The sequence below is a fragment of the Herpailurus yagouaroundi genome, unplaced genomic scaffold (genome assembly GCF_014898765.1).
Source record: "Herpailurus yagouaroundi ecotype Mexico unplaced genomic scaffold, PumYag 197, whole genome shotgun sequence".
NCBI lineage: Eukaryota > Metazoa > Chordata > Mammalia > Carnivora > Felidae > Herpailurus > Herpailurus yagouaroundi.
Genome location: NW_024412428.1, coordinates 12,936,353 through 12,956,317, shown reverse-complemented (window position 1 = coordinate 12,956,317; position 19,965 = coordinate 12,936,353). Strand labels below are relative to the sequence as shown.

The following is a 19,965-nucleotide window of genomic DNA, read 5'->3' as shown; positions in this document are numbered from 1 at the left end:
CACATAGTATTGCCCATAATAAAATGTGCCTACTATATACAAGGTGCCTTAATATGTTATCTTTACTTGAATCTATAATCTATTAAATCTATCTTTTAGATAAGAAAAAAAACTACAAAGAGTGGTTTTAAATAACTTACCAGAGGCAGTTGTAGAGACAGTTGTAGAAGAACTTTGATTTACACTTTGAGCCATTTGTCTTCAGGGCTTGTGCCTGGTTCCTGAAGTCCAGGCCAGAGGTTTCACAAAGGACAGGGCCTATCCTTTATTGTGTAGAATTTATGGAGAGTTTCTTGCTTGAAGGAGGACTTAATCTATGTTTGGTTTTGGGTAAACCTCCGTATTTATAATCCAAAAGAAATCCTTTGAGGGCACTCATTTCCTATACTAAGTTTGAAGGCTGCTTCAGAGTGAACCCTTTCTTCCTACAACTTTTTTTTTTTTTTGCTTATTTATTTATTCTGAAAGTGAGAGAGAGAGAGAGAGAGAGCACGTGGGAAGAGCAGAGAGAAAATCCCAAGCAGGCTCCGCATTATCAGCACAGAGCCCAATGTGGGGTTTAAACCCACGAACCATGAGATCATGACCTGAACCAAAACCAAGAGTCAGATGCTTAACCCACTGAGCCACCCAGGCACCCCAACCCTTTATTTCTAAAATGATGTATATTGGGTAGCTCACTTACTTCTTCCCAAGTCAAATCTGGGGACAAGCACAGGCCTTGTGTTTCATGAAGCCTCAGGCCGGGGCTTCAGGGAATTTGGCTGGAACTGCAAATACGTTCCTCCAATTTGAGGGCTGCATCCTTTGCTTCACCTATGGCAACCCCCAGTTGAATCACATGGTGGTAGTGGTGGTGGAGTCAACACTTGAAGTGCCATTCAATTATTGGGATTTTTTTTTTAAGTTTATTTGTTTGTTTTGAGAGAGACAGAGAGAGAGGGAGAGAACCTCAAGCAGGCTCCACACTATCATTGTGGAGCTAGTACGGGGCTCCGTCTCACCAACCTTGAGCTCAAGATCTGAACTGAAATCAAGAGTTGAACACTTAACTTACTGAGCCAACTAGGCACCCTAGGAATTTTTTTTTTTTTAAATAAAACAAAGCCATCTACACACTCATCAGAAATTACTTATTTTAGAGTTTGCTGAGGAATACAACCATATTAATTAAAGTACTTACATATTGTGTAAGCCCATCTTAAAAAACTTTGCTGAAAAATGCCTGCAGAAAGCAATTGTCTTATACAAACCACACAGAAGTTGAACTAATCCTCTTCAAATGGAGGTGGACAAGGCTATTAACTTTCTGTTGTCCTTATGTCCCTTCACCTATCCTTTTAAAATTTTTATTAGGCGCTTTAATGTGTGGGTTGAAATCAATAGAGGACAAGCTATTAAAAATTATTGGCCGGCTGTGGCTCCTCACTAAATATTAAAGCAGCTTGGCAAATTAGCACATACCTCTAGGCATTAAGCCTGGGAGAAATAATGATCTAGGCAAATAGACAGTATAATCCAAATAGAAAATATGGCCAGCATGCTGCTTTGGGGTTTCCTCTGGCTGTTGTTGTTCACCGTTAACATTATTCTCTTTTTTGCTTTTATTAGTGTGAGGAGATGAGATGGGGAGCATTAACTATTGGAAGGATTCATTTTAAGGACATATTATATCAGGATCTAGATAGATATCAGAGCATCTTGGGAGAAATAGGAAACAGGTGCAGAAACAGGTGAGTGGATACTGCTTATTACTGCTCTGGATTAAGTGCCTGTGAGAAATGGGCAATTTTTCTGGGTGCTGTGTGCCTTGTATTCTAGGAGGACAGATAGACAACCTGTTAATGCAAACAATACAAGGAAGATTGTCAACTGAGAAGCTTAGGGCAGAGGTAGGGCTGTGCAGGCAAAAAAGTTATTTTCCCAAGTGAATGAAGAGAAAAGCAAGAGTGAGGCTGAATCTGTAGGTATATACTAGAAGCTGGAAGATTCAGGAGGAAGAATTAGTTCTGAGAAGGGATGGGGTCATCAAGAAGATTAGGATAAGATGGGAAATACCCAGAAGTCAGAAGAATTTATTTTGAATCAAAATTCCTTCATATACCATTTTTGTTCTTTGTCAATTTCAATATGCAACAAGTTAGTGTCTCAAATCTTATTGCTAAATGAGCAAAAGAAATAAACAATCCCACAATGCACCCCTGTATTTTTCTCAGTATGAAAAGTCAAGAAGTAATGGTATCTTTTGGGTGCCCACGTGTAAGATGAAGAATTTATGGTCAGTTATTCTGTCTCCACCCTAGCAATGACCCAGTCTTTGCTAACCTAATCTGGGCATTGAACCTAAGATTCCATTTTGCACCCCGTATTTTACTCAGAAAAGATTTTTAATGTTTACATTTTGCCTTATAACTACTGACCATATTTATAAAAGTCATCGAGACTAAACTCTGTTTAACTCATTTATAGCTTATAGGATACTTCCCCATTTGGAGATTATTAATTTTCTTTGGTCAAATGAATTATATCAGAAAGTTTTTCTTAGGAAGTTATATGACAGGGACTATTTGTTTTTGCACATGAACAATTTGACTGAACATAAGATTCTTGGCTCATGACATTTTCCTCTCAATGGTTTCACACGTATTGCTCTGTTATCATCTAGCATTTAATATGGCCAATGAGAGCTTTGAGGCCCACCTAATTTTTTACCATTTGTGTACTTTTGTTGACATGTATCAAGCTTCTGTTTCATCTCTTAAGCACAAACATTCCTATACAGGACAGATATTTTTCCTATAGTATAAATAATGAAGGATGGGTGTAAGGCACTGGGAATAAACCAGAGTTCCAGAAAAGTAGAGAAACCATACCATATGAAGGAAGAACTGATGGAGAATGTAGGTCACCCATAAGAATCAGGTACAAGAAGACCCAACATTATGCTGCACAATGATAAACTAGCCAAATGTCCCAAGAGGAAAGCTGAGCACCTAGAATAGTTCTCTGAACATCCAGAGATAAGTCCTCCTGATCATTTTATTGATTACAATGAAAAAATAATGATATCCAATGAGAAATAATGATACACAATAAAGCAATTACAAAACTGAGGCCAGATATCCTATGCCAAAAAGAGAAGGACATTTAGGTAGAAAGGGGGAAGTTCTAGGAATGGAGTTGGAGGTGGAAAAGTGGCGGGAGCAAAAAAAAAAAAAAAGTATTTCTGTCGGTACATCTGTCAGATGCTCTACCTTGTCATCAAGTCTCTGCCAGATCAGTCCAGAAGCAAGAGCTCTTGAGTGGAAGCTGTTCAATTGTGTTGATTAGTTACTAGAGAAGAGGGAGAACCACATATGGGTTACCTTAAAAGTGCCCTCTCTGGTAGATTTGGAGGCCTTTTAAATAGTAAACTTTGTGGGTCCTCATTTCTAGCCAAAGCACCGTTTGGAGATAGGTCAATATCTTATGATATTTTTTATCCTTTTATTTAAAATATACCATAATATATCTAAATACATCATTAATTGGCAGATTCTTTCAGTCTGCCAACTTACTTTTTTTAAATTTCAACTGAGAAACATTTTCTTCAGTTATGTCACTGGTTATTAGTTCTGTTGATTTATTCTTTCTTCCTTGATTTTCATATTTACCACATTCTCTTTTTGTTCATTTATTTGCCTCTTCCCCTGCTTTATGGGAGAGCATGTTGAATTTTAATTCTAGTATCTAATTTCAATTTTATTAGAATCTTTTCTTATCTCAACATGTTCCCAGTGTTTCTCACCCTTATCTTTTTATATTACATTATTTTCCTTTATGGATTTCTGTTCCTTTTTCATGGAATATGCTATTTTTGCACTGAAGATACAAAATGGTTTCCCAAATTAGATGTTTTTCCTTAATACATTATTTTCAGAAACATATCATCCCGCTGAGTCTTCTAGTCTTTTACAGACTGTTAATCAGGATAGGATAAGTTAACTTGTAATAGCAAACTAGCAAAAGATAGGATAAGTTAACTTGTAATAGCAATTTTTTTTTTTTTTTTTTTTTTTTGCCTCACAACAAAATTTACTTCTAATTTCAATGGTTTAATTTGTAAATCTAGTGCAGAGCTTACTGCGGATAGGATGTTTCTCCAACGTTCTCATCCTCCGTGGGGATACTCAGCAATCCAGGCCTTTTTGATCTACTTTTGCTGCACTGTCTTGGTGTTCAGCATTCACAGCCTCTGATCTCTCCAAGGAGGGGGAAGTATAGTCAAAAGGGAACTCTGACCTCCTTTCCTGCCACTTCTGCTCACAACCCCATTGGCCAGAACCAGTCATATGACCCTGTCTGACTGGAAAAGTGTGTTCAGGGAGAAGAGAGGGGAGAGCTGAGTGTTGGTGATCACAAATAATGCTTACCACAGCTATAACAAGAAGAAGACTGGTCAAATAAGTTTAGAAAACACCGTGTTGACCAAAATTCTATAGGTCTCCTCATGCTATGAATTCTCTGTGCTTTTGTTCCACTGACATTATTGTGAATGATCAAAATAGAGATATTGCGGGCCATCCTTCTTTCCTATACTTACATGTACTCATGCAGGGACCACAGCACTGTAGAGCATACTTGGGAGATGCTCTTCTTTCTCTGTCAGAACCAGGTGTTCCCTGCACTGTATCCAGGATTCAGGGAACTTTGGGTGGGCAAAACTTTCCCCTAAAGATATTCCTCTCTGTTTAGGTATATCTTAGGTTAAACAAGCATAATGCCCAAAGTTATGGTTTCTGTTTATACATGACAGGTGTGAAATAGGTGGGCACTGTACTTCAGAGTGAAGTACAGAACATTTTCTTCAAAACCCTAGCCTATTCTTTTTATGTTTTTCATGACTTAGTTGTATCTATTTCAGTTCAGATATCCCAATTTCTGATTTATTCTTTTCTTCCCTACTAAAACCTGGAGGAATTGGACTTCAACTCATTCATACTGATTTATAACTTTGACCAGGTGCAGTTTTCAAGCAGAGCCTCAGGCTTCCAGAATATGGATGGTGTGGAGAGGAGAATGGACAGTAGTGCAGGAAAGTAAAACAAAAGGGAGCATGTATTTTCCTTGAAATGTAAGCCACCCGAGGACTGAATTGTGTCTTCCCAAAAGTCATATGTTGAAGCCCTAGCCCTCAAAGTGACTATATTGGGAGATGGGACTTTAGGAGGTAATTAAGGTTAAATAAGGCCATTAGGGGAAGTAGGTCTAACCCAATCGAGTTGATGGCCTTATAAGTTGATGGCCACTCTCTCTCCTCCTTCTTTTCCTCTTTCTCTTAGCTTGTGCTTAGAGGAAAGACCATGTGAGGCCTGCAATGAAAAGGCAGCTATCTGCAAGCCAGGTAAGAACTCCCACCAGAATCCAAACCCTGCTGGACCTTCGTGTTGGACCTCCAGCTTCCAGAACTATGAGAAATAAATTTCTATTGTCTAAGCCCCCAGTCTGTGGCATTTTGTGATGCTAGCCCAAGCAGACTAATACAGAGGTCAAACCTATTTTAGCCTCTCCCCAAGGCTTAGAAATTCGGTCCTGTGGCATTGTCAGAGGTGACATCCTTCAGCTACTCAGGACTGGATTATTTGTGCTTTGGTAACCCTGGCCTCATCCAAGTTCAGCTGTAAGATGGAGCCCACATTATTGAAGCTCAAGTCTACTCTGATCCATATTGCCTGTACAAGGAGGTGGCCACCATTCCCACCATTTCAAGGGCAAGAGTTAGAGATAATGGTGCTGGATCTGGTGCTGGGGCTATAGGTGGAGAGAACTCACAAGTAAACTGTGCCCTAAGGTCACGGTGAATAAATTTAACTTGTAATAGAACACGTGAGGTTTTCAGGGTGTCTGCATGGCCGAAATTACACTTTATCAGGGAGCTTGTTAATACTGATTATAGATGTTGAAGGTGTTCAAAAGTTAGAAGAGAAAACTGATAAAAGTTTTATTTGCTTATATTAAAAAATACCAAGAACAGTCATTTATGCAGTTAGTTAGCATTTATGCCTTTTTGCCGTGTAGCAAAATATTATGCATCTCATCAAATTGGTGTCAAATTAACTGTGTAAGCTGCCATTGAATAAACTTCACACTTAAAGTCTCATGGTTCACAATTTAAAAACTTGGAGTGAACATTGACGTGTATCATTCAATTTGTCAGTGACTTGCAGTGTTTTGTCTTCCAAGTTTTGCATTTACAGCATTTGCTTGTCTTCCCAGATACACCAGAAGCAAATGAAAGAAAAGTTACATCCTTCTTTTGTATTTCCACTGAATACCTAGTAGATTCTTGTAAATATACATTGAATAAATAAAATAACATGTATAACAAAAATCAACTTTATTATCTGTACTTAATTTATTTTACAAATAATATTTTAAAATCCATCTTTAAATGTTAAAATAGAAAAAAAATAGAAATATTTGTGGAATCAGAGCATCAAAAGGAACTTTGGGTGCTATGCAATCTAGACCCTAGATTCTGGATTGAATGGTAAGCCAACCAGTTGGTTAAGATGAAAAGTAAATAATTTAGAAATATTGTGGTCAGCTCTCCTAATGTTTTACCATAACAATAGATTTCCAACTCTCAACGAGATCACTCTCCATGGGCTTTGAATAGTACCCCATTAAATATCTTTTTTATGCCTCTCAAATTCTTTTGGAATGAATCACTACATCCTGATGCTTTCAGGCAACTTCGTTTATGGCTCACTTATAGCCATTATGTCTTGTCTTTAATATCTCTTTATAAGATAGCAAACATCTTGTCAAAATTTGAATTCCTTAAGGACAAAGTTTGCAATTGCCTCTGTACAGATCTGCTGATTTCTGGGAATTTACTCGTGTAATCAGTATCCTGGCATATGCAAGATCATCACGGGGTTTTAAATCTGGTGACTAGTATCTCTTCATTGTTATATCTTTAATCTGAAAACAGAAGTGAGCTATGAAATAGAATTAAATTTATTTTTTTAAAAGTATACGTATAATTTTTGTTAAATGGGTTTTACTTTGAGATATACATGCTTATGAGATATACATGTGGTATATATAACATATATGAAAATCATGGACTTCATATCTATAAAATTTTAGGCTTGTAATATCTTATTTTTCATATATCTTACCTTCTTTGGCCGTTTTTATAAATGTCAAGCCTTTTCTGTCCATTTTCGTCTATTTTTTAATATTTAAATTGTAAGTTTTAGTTCCATTTTAGATATTCTACTTCTTGTACCCTCCATTACAGTCTCCTGCCCACAGATATCTTTGGTGGCTGTTCCTATTATTGACATCAAAGTTCAAAGGTCATCTCAGCAGAAACAGTCTCCATCATTCATCCCTAAGGAAAAACCAGAGCAAATAAAAACAAAGCAGCAAACAAAAAGTCATCATTTTTATTGCAGTCATTGTATCACATAGCCCTATGTTATTTTCCTTATCCATGAAAAACATGAGATGACCTTATTAATATCTTTGTTTCTTTGTTTATTCTCAATGACCCCCCCCCCCCCACTAAAATGCAAAATTCCATGTGACACAGGTCCTTGTCTTTCTGTTTTCAAGGAAGAAGCTCAGAGCCTAGAGTAGGTACTGCCTGTGTTAACACTGTAAGCCTGGAATAAATGTTGTTAAATGAAAGGAGTATAAAATCATGTTCCTGAATGTCAATGAATCTAAGGGAGATGTTTGAATTTATGGTGAGGAATGGGCTATCACACATGATAAACCAACCGAAGACCAGCACCAGCCTCCACTGAAGTCCTATGAAAGTGAATGAACGCCTGAGGGCTTCTGTGGGTGGTAGCTGCTCTCATTTGAGGATAGGCCTATCCTCCTTCAGCTTAAAGCTCTAAACACAATTTCTCCCCCATAGCTCATTTCTTCTATAATCCTTTTTGACGGAATCCCTTGCCTCATCCCAGCTACATTTCTTTCATGGCTGGGCTGACTGCCAATGGCCCAGATAAAGGCAGGAACTTGAGTGGAATATTTTGTTCTGGGTTGACTTTGACCTTGTAGCTGCTCGAACTTCTGGGAGAACAACAGTCTGTGCTGGATGTGGAGGTGGAGAGGTGTTTCCACATCTTAATAGCATCTCTGAGAGGGAGCAGGGGAGACACTTAAACAGCCTGGGAAGGAATCGGTCTTCTTGGAATCCCGAGAATGATAGAGCTTCTCCAATTGTGCACTCTCTCTTCAGCTGTTCAGAGAGGCACAATTTTATTACTCATGCTTGTATTTCTTTTCGAGTCAGGACTGACTTTGAGGATGTTCTGAGTGATAATGACAGAAAGATCATTCTGCTCAACCTTTCACTTAGGCATCTCCCTGGCATAAAGCGGTAGTCAGAAGCAGCTAATTCCTCTGACTTTGGCAATGCTGAAATAAAGGCTATTTGAAGTCATCCAGTTGGAAAAATAACACTAAGGCTCTAGAAGAGAGTACAGAAGAAGTAGAAATGGTGGAACTCTAGGACTGTAATTACTGCAAGTGGTCAGGTCAGCCTAAGAAAGGGTCTGTCTGGGATCCCTGTCCTAGGCACCCCTGCACGGGCTTGGAAGAGGCAAGTAGGGGGGAGGGGAGGACAAGACAGCAGAAGGCATAAAAACCTGGTTGCTGATGCATGAATAAAATCTTCAATGTTGAATATTTATCTGGTGATTCAGCCTCTATTCATCTTTATGATATGTTAGTACCAAAGGTTTTAAAGGAAAGGTACTATGCACATTAAAGATTCTATTTAGCAGGGGCTACAGAAGACCCAACCATCTCTCTCTTAGCACGTCCCCCACCCCCCCCCCCCCGCCCCAGGAATAACCATTTCATGATTTCAGGCTTTCCTATGGTCTGTTTTGTACATTTACAGTTTGGCCAAGCCTTCTGACATTCTCAGGGTACTATTCTGTGGGGGATAAAAAGCTAATTTGAGTTTTCTGCTATTCAATGTTTTTTTTTTTCCTTATAAAATCATCTTGTATCTTCCCTCCTCACAAAATTCTGGCAATCCAGATATTGTTGAGATCCTTTATAGAGCACTGACCTTTCCAGGTTGTTAAACTCTTTCAGCTCCTGGAAAAATAGATTACTTTAGATGAGGTCTAAAGGGCTGATGGAAGTCTTAAACTTACTACAATTCCCACAAGTAATGGTTGTTATAGAAGCCTTTCACTGGCATCGTTGTTCAAATGAATAACTGAGGGTGAGGGGAGAATAGACTCATTGGGTTGTTTGCCCTCATGCATATGAATTCATAAAACCAAAGACCTGAAGGGGCGAACATTATGAAATCAAAACCTCCATTTCCCCAGCCTCCAGGGAAGAGTTCATTCAAATATCTCAAGATAGAAAGTCGACTGTACTTCACAATCTCCATAAGAAACTCTGACACTTCCTGTAATAATACATCCCAGTGTCATACCAATCCTTACAGACAGGTGATTTGTCATGGAATCTAACTTGAATAATTCTAAAACTAGGCTAAAAATATTATTGTCCGTTTTTCTCTCTTGTGTATCCCCAGTTTCTTAAGAGAATGATTGGTATCTGGTAGGCACTGACTAAATATCTTTTGAATAAATAAATGGATAACTGAAAAAGTAAATAAAAATTAAGCTACACAGTAGAGAAGACGACGTGATTGTACAAGTTACCAAGTATGATTGAGAACATATTCTGTGTTTAGTGCTATTTAGACACCGTATGGAATTTGAAGATGTAAAATGGAAGAGTCCGTTAACCCCAGGTGTTGACTATTTCTCACAGTCGAATAGGGGTACGTCTACTTTCGCAAGTAAACACAATTCAAGGCAGATTACAAATGATGCTCTCACTGTAATCCAAAGTATAATGAGGTAGCATGAAGGAAGATATGTGTTTGTACTAGGATAAATAAAGATGGCCTTCAGGTAAAGATCATGAACACTTTGGCATTCCTGGTAGGATTGACGTTGAAGGCCCCGCCCACAATAGGGGCATATAGGCAGGAAAAATACATGATTGGATCCAGAACCATTGACTGTCTGGTGTGTCTTAGGGTCATGTGTGTCTGCTGGTGGTAGTGATAGAGGTGGCAAGAGCAGGTGAGAATGAACTGGAAAGTTTTGCTCGGGCCCCAGAGAGTTCAGAGTAGAAAAAGATCATTCATGTCACGTACCACCACATGTAGGCACCATGAAATCTGGAATGTGTGTCCATTTTATCTACAATTCTACCTGGGGCCCCTGGAATAATGCCTGGAAATAGTGGGTGCTGGATAAATATTTGCTGAGTGAACATAAAATACTATTGCTCTATGGATGGCAATCATAAATCGTGCCTTTGTGAACTGTTCAACTCTTATTTTCTCTGTCAAAGAGAAAAAATTCAACCTAAGAGAGGTAGAATAATTATGAATAAAGGACATTTAAGGTCAAGACAGTAAAATAACATCTAACCCCTTGAAACAATTTCAATATTTTTCACTGTTTAAAAATGATGTATTTGGGTACTGAAATTAATTTCAGATATAATTTCACAATTATTATCAATAATTTTTGAGAACTCATGGAGAACAATAAAGGTGACAGGAAAATGTATTGGCTTATATTGGCCTAATTCTTAAAAGCAAATTCTACCAAGGAACATACAAAATTTTGGTTCCTGGCTAAATTCTAGAACTCTAGATTATTATTATTAAGCAGTTTTGGTGGGTTTTTTTTGTTTTTGTTTTTTGGGTTTTTTTTTTTTTTTTGTATATGTTTGGGGTTGTTTATTGCAGTAGTTAACGTGTGCCATTCTTAGCTGGAAGGTGGTTGGAGAAGAAGCTATGGATGAAGGACGGGTCACAGATCTAAGTGAGTTTTAGCTGTGCACTTTCAGAGCAATGTAGCAGCAGTTAAATCAGCCTTGTGTACAGTCATTGGAAATGAGGTAGGTCTTCTAGTCCAGTGGCAATTAATCAATCAGTAAGACAGTAATCAAGTTGTAAATGGCCTAGATTCTGCAAACATGGACCGTGGCTGTGAAAACAAGGATAATCACTAGTTGGAAATTACCACTGAAACCGTAATCTGACAAATGCATACGTACTTAGTACCAACAAACAGAAGTTATAGTCAGACTAATTTAAATTAGTTCCCAACATAGTTTCAAATGTGCAACCAAGGCTTGGCCACTCACAAAAGTCCTACATTACAGGGTTATTTTCAGGTTCAAATAAGTGAATTCTTGGAAAGTGCTGAGACAAATGCCTGCTACAGAGTGAGGACTCAATTACTAGTCGTAGTACAATAAAAATTAAACATCTTTTAAATAAAACCTTCATAAAAATTTCACTTGTCACGAGAAAATGATAAACATCTTACTTTTCATTAATTAAAAAATGGGAATAAGCAGCGGTGAGAAGATTTGTTGATTTCTATAGTTCATTCATATATTTAGGCAATGAATACTTATTGTCACCTTCTATCTCCTAATATTTCCCTAGATACTGGGACAGGAAGACAATTAAGAATATATTTATTCTTGGAGCGCCTGGGTGGCGCAGTCGGTTAAGCGTCCGACTTCAGCCAGGTCACGATCTCGCGGTCTGTGAGTTCGAGCCCCGCGTTGGGCTCTGGGCTGATGGCTCAGAGCCTGGAGCCTGTTTCCGATTCTGTGTCTCCCTCTCTCTCTGCCCCTCCCCTGTTCATGCTCTGTCTCTCTCTGTCCCAAAAATAAATAAATAAATAAATAAATAAATAAATAAATAAATAAAACGTTGAAGGAAAAAAAAAAAGAATATATTTATTCTTAAGAAGCTCAATCTAGTCTAGGCTCTCATAGTAGCATGTGTAAGCCTTAAAAAACTTTATTGCACATATCAGATTCATTATTATCTCTGTTAGATTGTAAGCTCCTTGACAGCCAACCTATTTTCATCTTTTTATTTCCACCTTTTTTATTTCCATCTTTACATCATTGACAACTAGAACCTACCACCTAATACACATATATGAATGGTGACTTCTGATCGCATCAAAATAGACTCCAGTTATAAATACCTTGAAATGCAGAATATAATACAACACACATTCTTTTACATGCAAAGCTGAGCTTACAAGGCAGAAATGAAATCCTCCAGCTGCCAAGATCAGAGATGGATTGGGAAACTAGAGCCATAAGCTCAGGCATTGATGCTGTAGCTACTGTGGGTGACAGTGCCGGTCTCAGCAATGAAGGACTTGGGCTTTAATGCCAAGAAGAGCAGGGGTGAACTACCAAAGAATGGACTTCATAAAGAAGAAAATTGAGGGGTGCCTTGGTGGCTCAGTTGGTTAAGTGTCTGACTTCAGCTCAGGTCATGATTTCACAGTATGTGAGTTCAAGCCCCATGCCAGGCTCTGTGCTGACAGCTAAAAGCCTGGAGCCTGCTTCCAATCCTCTCTCTCTCTCTCTCTCTGCCCCTCCCCCACTCATGCTCTGTCTCTCTTTGTCTCTCGAATATGAATAAACATTTTATAAAAAGAGGAAAATTGAATCCAGAGGAATGACTGCTAGTTAGGAACCAAACATGAGCCAAGAAGTTGTTATAAATAAGTATTGGTTGTATAAATTATTATCTATAATGTTTAATCTGGGGGAGAAAAGAAGCAAGGTGACTTAAGATATCAATACAAATAGTATGTAAGATGGAGGAAAAGATGTGTGCTGGAGGAAGAGAGAGAGAATGGTCAAATTTAGACTTTTTTAGGCCAAGTATACAAACTAAAAATTTAAATGTAATCGTCAATAAATAGATTTTATAAATTCTAAGCCAGGAGGGAATAAAAAAGGAAGAAAATATAATTGATAAAAGTCAGAAAAGAAGGTAAGGAAACAAGAAACATGGTAAATCAAAAGCACCAAATAAGGTAGTAGAACTAATCCCAATTACAGCTTTTAAATAAAATAAATTTACAATGAGAAAATAGAGGTTTTGAGATTGGATTTCAAAAATGTAGGATATCCTATTTAAAGAGACATAACAAAAGGGCTCAGAAATTCTGGAATAAATGTAGAAAAAGATAATACGAGGCAAATAGCAAATCAAAAGGAAGTTGATATATCTATATTAATATCAGAAAAAAACACATACATTAAGCATTGTCTTAAATGTATGTAATATATTACGAGGTCAATTATAGGGCTTATCTAAGTTACATTTGGAATATAAGTTTTTATTCCAATGATGAGGAATTACCATTTTTCAGAGCAAAGATCTTAGATTCATGATTCCATCTGGGCATGAATTATGATCAAATATACTAATATTAATAACAACAGCTAGCAGAAAATAACAATGATAGCATTATCTGCCAGCCACTTTATAAGTGTATTTTATAATTTCAAGTTTAAACAATCATCTGAAATATTTACTCTCACTAAACTCCCATTTTTAAAAAAAACTGAGGTTTAGGGAAATTAAGAGCTTTTTCTCAGTGACATGAGCCACCCTGGAGTCAAATCTAAGCCTGAGACATCTTGCTTTTATCCTGGATGCTCTGTGACCTTGGTTGGCATAGAAACATCTTGATAGATAGGTGAAGAGCCTTGGAGACAGATGAGGACAGCACAAAGTGGAAGTGAAGATCCCATGCACCGGGTGCTGTGACTAGATGTCCACCAGTGAGTCATCCCAACAATGTGAGAAGACCCGAGAGACAAGGACCTTGCACTTTTAGAGTTCCTCATTTTGGATGGGGGACTCAGAACACTGGAGTCCCAGAGGCCATGGATGGCTCCTAGGATGGAAATCTTGAGCGCCGGCAGTAAAGTCATTTTGTTCTGAGACATCTTAACCACCCCTAGGGCCACCACCAAGAATTGTTCCCTGTGTGAGGGCAGTTGGACAAGGGATCTATTTCCTGGGCATAAGGCTTCATAATCCCCAGGAGGAAGGGATTCCTTTTTTGATCTCACACAGAGACTGAATGGGCCAGGGGCATTTCCAGCTGTCCCTTTTAACTCTGCGAGCCCAAGTACCAGAGATATATCTGAATCCTAGTTTTTCCCACACATACACTTCTTTAGGTGTCTATAAAGTCTGTTTTGAAGACTTGTCTCTGCAGCATGCCTAGAAAAGTCTGCTTCAGTTATAATATCTTAGAAACGAATGTCTTCTGATTGGCATAAACCCATTCAGGCCATTCCAGTCTTCCCAGTGCAAGTGTCCAGTATGCTTGAAATGATGGCTGTCTCAGACAGCAGTGAGTGTCACTGAAAGCATCCTTACCACCCATCATTCCACGGGCGAGGGATGTTTAAATGCCTCATGCATCTGGCCTCTTCTCCTGACCCCATTTTCCAGGCCGGAATCCAGTATGAGCCACACCATTGACACTTGAAAGCCCTTTTAGCATTTCAACTTCTAACTTGAAGGTTATGTGGTTTCCCACTGAGCCCAAGTTCAGCACTTGTCTCTCTTGTTCCACCACATACAGTCCAATGCTTGTTTTACTTATATGTACAGCAAAACCCTGGTTTGTGAGCATAATTTGTTCTAGAAACATGCTTTTGATCCAAAGCACTTGTATCTCAAAGTGAATTTCCCCAAAGGAAATAATGGAAACTCAGATGATTCGTTCCACAACCCAAACATATTCATATAAAAATGACTACAATACTGTAATATAATACCAAATAATAAATAAAGTACAAAATATAAAGAAAAATAAATTAACCTGCACTTACCTTTGAAAACCTTTGTGGCTGGTGTGAGGGAGACAAGAGAGAGGAGGCTTATTGTGTAGGATGACTTTCACTGTCACTAACAGAATCATTGCTATCTGTTGGCTCAATGGAATCTTTTTGTTCATGGGGGCCATTGTATATGCTCGCATGGATGTTAACTACAGTACAGTATTAACAAGCTCCTCAAATACTGTATTAATGTCACTGGCAATAAGGCAGCAGAGGAAAGGGTCTATATCTGCAGGCAGCCTGATCTAGAACGAAGTAAAGCATTCCCAAGCTCACTCTTGTATGGAAAAGCAAAGGACTGTCCATCAGTGCTTTGAAGTGACAAAAACTACACTAGTGCCAGTTGTGGGCACCTTCCAAAGTTCTGAATAATCACAGATTTCTGCCAAACACTGAAGCCTGAGACCAAAAATCCAAGTATAGGGGATGACATCTCACAATCCCGCAGTAAGAGAGAGAGAGAGACAAAGAAAGAAAGAGAGAAGAACCATTGGCTCAGTTGTGATCATGTGACATTTGGAATCATGTACTACTCATATTGCAAGACATCACTTGTATATCAAGTTAAAATTTATTAGAAATGTTTACTCACCTTGTGAATACTTGCAGAAGAAGTTACTGGACAATCCAATGTTTTACCATATTTGCCTTCATAATTTATCTGACTTGGGAGGTCAGAGAGGATAATGTCATTCACTAATTCAATAACCATATGCCTGGCCCTCTTCTAGATTCTGAGGATCCCATGGCAAACCTAGCAGTCAAGTTTGCACTGAGCTTGCCTGTAAGTTACATGCAAATGCATACTATGAGGTGCTGATAAATGCTAAGTAGGAAAATAAAGTAAGGCAAGGCAGATTAGGGAGAATTCAGGTGGGGGATGTTATTTTACATTGAGTATTCAGGGAAGGTCTTCCTAATATTTGGCAGAAAGAGAGAGCTAGGGAAAGAGTGAGCAGAGTTAGGTTATGTGGAATGTGTGGAATCTGGGGAAAGAGCATTCTAAGCAAAGATAAAAATCACCAAGGTCCTGAGGCAGGAGCCAGGCTGGCATTTTCGAGCAAAGGTAGGGAAGCCAGTGTGGCTGTAAGAGAAAGAGAGATGAGAGTGTGGAAGCAGAGAGCTAGTAGGGAGCCAAGCATGGGAAGAACATCTGGGTATAAGGGGGCCGTTTCAGCATTGCATTTCTAGCTTGAATGTTGAGTCTGAAGTCAGTTTCTGCAAGGCTGTTTTTTCATCTTTGATTTCCCTCACTAATAAGGTGCAAAGCCATGGAATATTCGAATGGAGGAGTGACAAAACCTGATTTAGCTCTAAAAGATCCCTCTGGCAATAGCTGTGTTTATATCTTCCACTGAATGAAGCATAATGTTTTCCATATAGTAGGCTTATTAAATAAATACATTAAATTAAAGAGAAATTTTGATTTTCCAGGATCATTTCTAGGCACCCTTATTCTAGATTTACAGCAACAAATACACGGATATTTAAAGTGGCTCCAAATAGTTACTATTGACATGAAATAAATAGTAAACACCAAAATGAAAATAATGGAGTCTGATTCTTCTATTTTTTTTTTTTTGTCCTTCATTCCTTATTTATAATGTAGTCAGATTGTTCTGGGAGATAATAAGATGCATTTGAGCTGAATAAAAGTATGACATCAGATTACAGGAGCTTGTGTTCAGTTATTTTAAAGTCTGAGGTACATTGTAATTAAGCCAAAGAATAAAAGGTAGAACTTCAATGCATATCTGAAAAATAATGTAATCTTCACTATCAGTGACCATCAGTTTTGGAAATATTGCTTGTTTATTTTTTATTGTTTATTTTATTGATTGTTTCTTATTTATGTCAAAGATAGAATTTGAGTAGAAAAGTATTTCTTTTCTGCTTTCATTGAATCAGGATGATATACCAGCATACCAAAATCTTCTCTCTCTTTTCTTTTTGACTTTTTGGTATTTTTTTATTCCTCGACACTTAGGAAATTTATTGGAACTGAAAGTAAAATATGTGTGTCCCAGGAAGGTTGTTAGAAATTGTGATAATGCTTTCTTTGGCTCCAGTCTAAATTGCCTTTTAGTGGCACTTTTTTCTCCACATGTTACACTACAGTTGACCTCTGAACAACGAGGGGGTAGGGATGCAGACTCTTCGTGTACTCAAAACGCCACATATAACTTTTGATTCCCCCAAAACTTAACTACTGATAGCCTGCTGTTGACTGAATCTTCAACCAATAACGCAAACAGTTGTTTCACACATATTTTGTATTTTGTATGTATTATACACTGTGATCTTATAATAAAGTAAGCTAGAGAAAATGTTGGTAAGGACATCAGAAGAGAAAATACATTTGCCACTTATAGTACTGTACTATAAAAACAATCCATGTATAAGTGGCAGTGCAACGATGTGTTGCTCAAGGGTCAACTGTATTCTCAAAATATTTTCTTTTAATTCAACCCGTATTGATTTGCACATTTTGAATGTTTAACTATCTTATACGGCAGGAGTGCAGATAGAAGGTTAATGAAAAGGCCAGTGTTAGAGATCCAGCCGTCCAGTGTTCTTCAGCAAAAGAAATGTTAAAACAAGAAACATTCAATTAGATTTCAAGATGGCTTTGTCAAAAAACATGCTGCCAATAAACTGTGGAAATGCAAACAACAGACTGTTGGAGCCAAGAGGAAAGAGATAAGGTCTGAAAATTGCTGACTGTGCTAAAAAAAGCTGAAAGGATTAAAAGGAATAAAAGCATTTTCAAATATATTGAAAAAGAGAGATAGAGCACCAGAAAGTAGGACTGCAAATGAATAGGGAGGGAGAAATCCATGTTAGCTAAAGTGGTTCAAGACTGAACTGCTTTTAAAAATCTGAGTCTGACAAGGCAAACACACTGTGGGCAATTGGGACATAATGAAGACCCAGTTTATTAGAAAATAATTTAGGCAGCTGGTGGTGTTTCTGCATTCTGATGGAAAGAACTTAGAATCCCCAAACATACCTGCCGCTACCTGTACTAAAATGTCTGTAAAGTAATTTGCAATCTAAGCTGCTACCTTTATCCCAAAGTGAAGTCTGATTCTGCCTTCAGCCTCTGAACACCTCCATGAAATTAAAAAATCACATAGAATGTATAAAGTCTCAAAGGACTGATAAAAATACCAGGATACCAAGGCTATGAATTTTAACCCTACTCTGGCTATTGTCTCCCTCAATGTCACTGTAGATCTGTCTACATATGTTTTCTGATCGATAATAAGGATGATTATACTCACCTACAACAGTATGTGACTTAAGAAAGTTTAGCATGTGTCATAAACAATGTGTTTGTATAATAGATCATAAGAAAAGAGAATAGATTCAAGTCAGTAAGAATTCGGTTGTGAAGTTCAGTTACCCCATAGAGGCAACGTGCATAAGCGACTAAGTGCATAGTGTGTGGAGACAACTACCTAAGTGTGAATCCTCTTCTTAGTGCTTACTGGCTGCGTGACTTAAGGCAAATGACTTAACTGCTCTGGACCCTCTTTTCCTCATTTGTAAAAGATAAGACATTGTGCTCAATATTTTCAGTTATTATCAGAGCAAAACCTTCCTAGACTTATAAAGAGAATTCTGGATTTCCAAAGTTATATTTGTGCAAATGAGCTTACAAGAGTTGGACTTAGAACATGTTTAAAGAGTACAGTATCTATCAATAGAAGGTGAGCTAATGCAATATAAAAAATAAGTGTTGTGTAGCCTTGCATATGTAAAGATTAAGCACTGAACGTTGCCTTATCATTTGTTTGGAAGGAGAATTGGAAAATGCATGAAAAATCAGTCATGTTTAGCAACCACAAATGGACCATGAGCTCATAAAACTCAAAGAAATCTTGAAAAGTCAGTTAATTGGGTATTAATTTAATCCATATTGGAGGCAATGAATGCTGTGTATTTGTCTTTCCCATCCTTACATATTCAGGAAGATAGTACTGGACACAGTCCATAATGATCAGTTCAGTTGTTCAAGGACACCCAGGGTTAGAGGTGGAGCAGGGTTCTTGACCCAGGTTCTGACATTTCTGTTGGTCACAGCTCATACACTCTGTGATTGGAAACCACTTTTAAAAAAATGCAGGAAAGAGGATTCCTTGCTAATGAGAACAGAAGCCATTGTTGACCGCAGAACTTGAAGGGTCACTCTCAGAGCTCTGGGACCAGCAAAAGTTACCCAGAATGCAGTATTTACATGAATTAGACTAAACCATTATTGAGCTTTTCACCAATTGCCAGATGCTGAGAAAGAGCCTGGTCATTTGAAGGGCAGTAAGATAAAATTTCTGTCCTGGAGAAGCTCAAATTCTGAAATAGCATTATATCAGAAGTAGGATCAGAAACATTCATTTATTCAACATATATTTATGGAAGTTCTATGTAGCAGGCACTGGTCTGGACATCAGAAGCAGGAACAAAACAGATATAGGTCCATGACTTTATTACATTTGCTTTCCATTGGTGAAGGAGGGAGCCAGGTGGTAAATAGTAACATGATTGCCTCTATTGTAAATGTGGGATTTTAATGTATCGAGGTGAATGAGTGCTGATATGGAGAGGCTAATGCCATTGTAAGATATATATATATATATATATATATATATATATATATACACACACACACACACACACATATATACATGTACATATATTTAAGTTTATTTACTTATTTATTTATTTATTTATTTATTTATTTATTTTGAGAGAGAGAGAGAGACAGAGAGAGAGAAGGAGAACTCACACAAAAGCACCCATGAGCAGGGGAGGGGCAGACAGAGAGGGAGAGAGAGAATCCCAAGCAGGGTCTGCACTACCAGTGCAGAGCCCAACTCAGGGTTCGATCTCACAAATTGTGAGATGCTGACCTGAACAGAAATCAAGAGTTGAACTCTCACTTGACTGAGCCACCCAGGTGCCCAGAAAGAATATTTTTGTTACTTACATTTCCTGAGAGGAGGGGATACACTATGCCATTCAGGGCTCAGGTGGAAGCACCAGTGCCAGCCAGAGGCAGAAAAGGAGCATGGGAAAAGCCCAGGTGCGTCCTTTATTGTGTTTTCCATAGGAAAGTCAAGGCAGAGCAGGGTTTGGCTAGTTGGAATAATTCCAGCAAGCTTTGGGGCTTACAGATTTTCCTAATGGCTCTCTGGTACCTTGTCCTGAGTTTATTTAGGGCCAAAG

At 38.1% G+C, this 19,965-nt stretch overlaps 1 long non-coding RNA gene across 1 annotated transcript in view; it reads left to right on the top strand.

The window, feature by feature from the left end:
* The window catches only part of LOC121012672 (uncharacterized), a 36,669-nt gene that overhangs the window by 5,166 nt on the left and 11,538 nt on the right, over nucleotides 1-19,965 (top strand). Inside the window, exon 2 of the long non-coding RNA XR_005782216.1 lies at nucleotides 1,612-1,733. This is a non-coding gene — a long non-coding RNA (uncharacterized LOC121012672). The remainder of the gene's footprint in view (nucleotides 1-1,611; nucleotides 1,734-19,965) is intronic.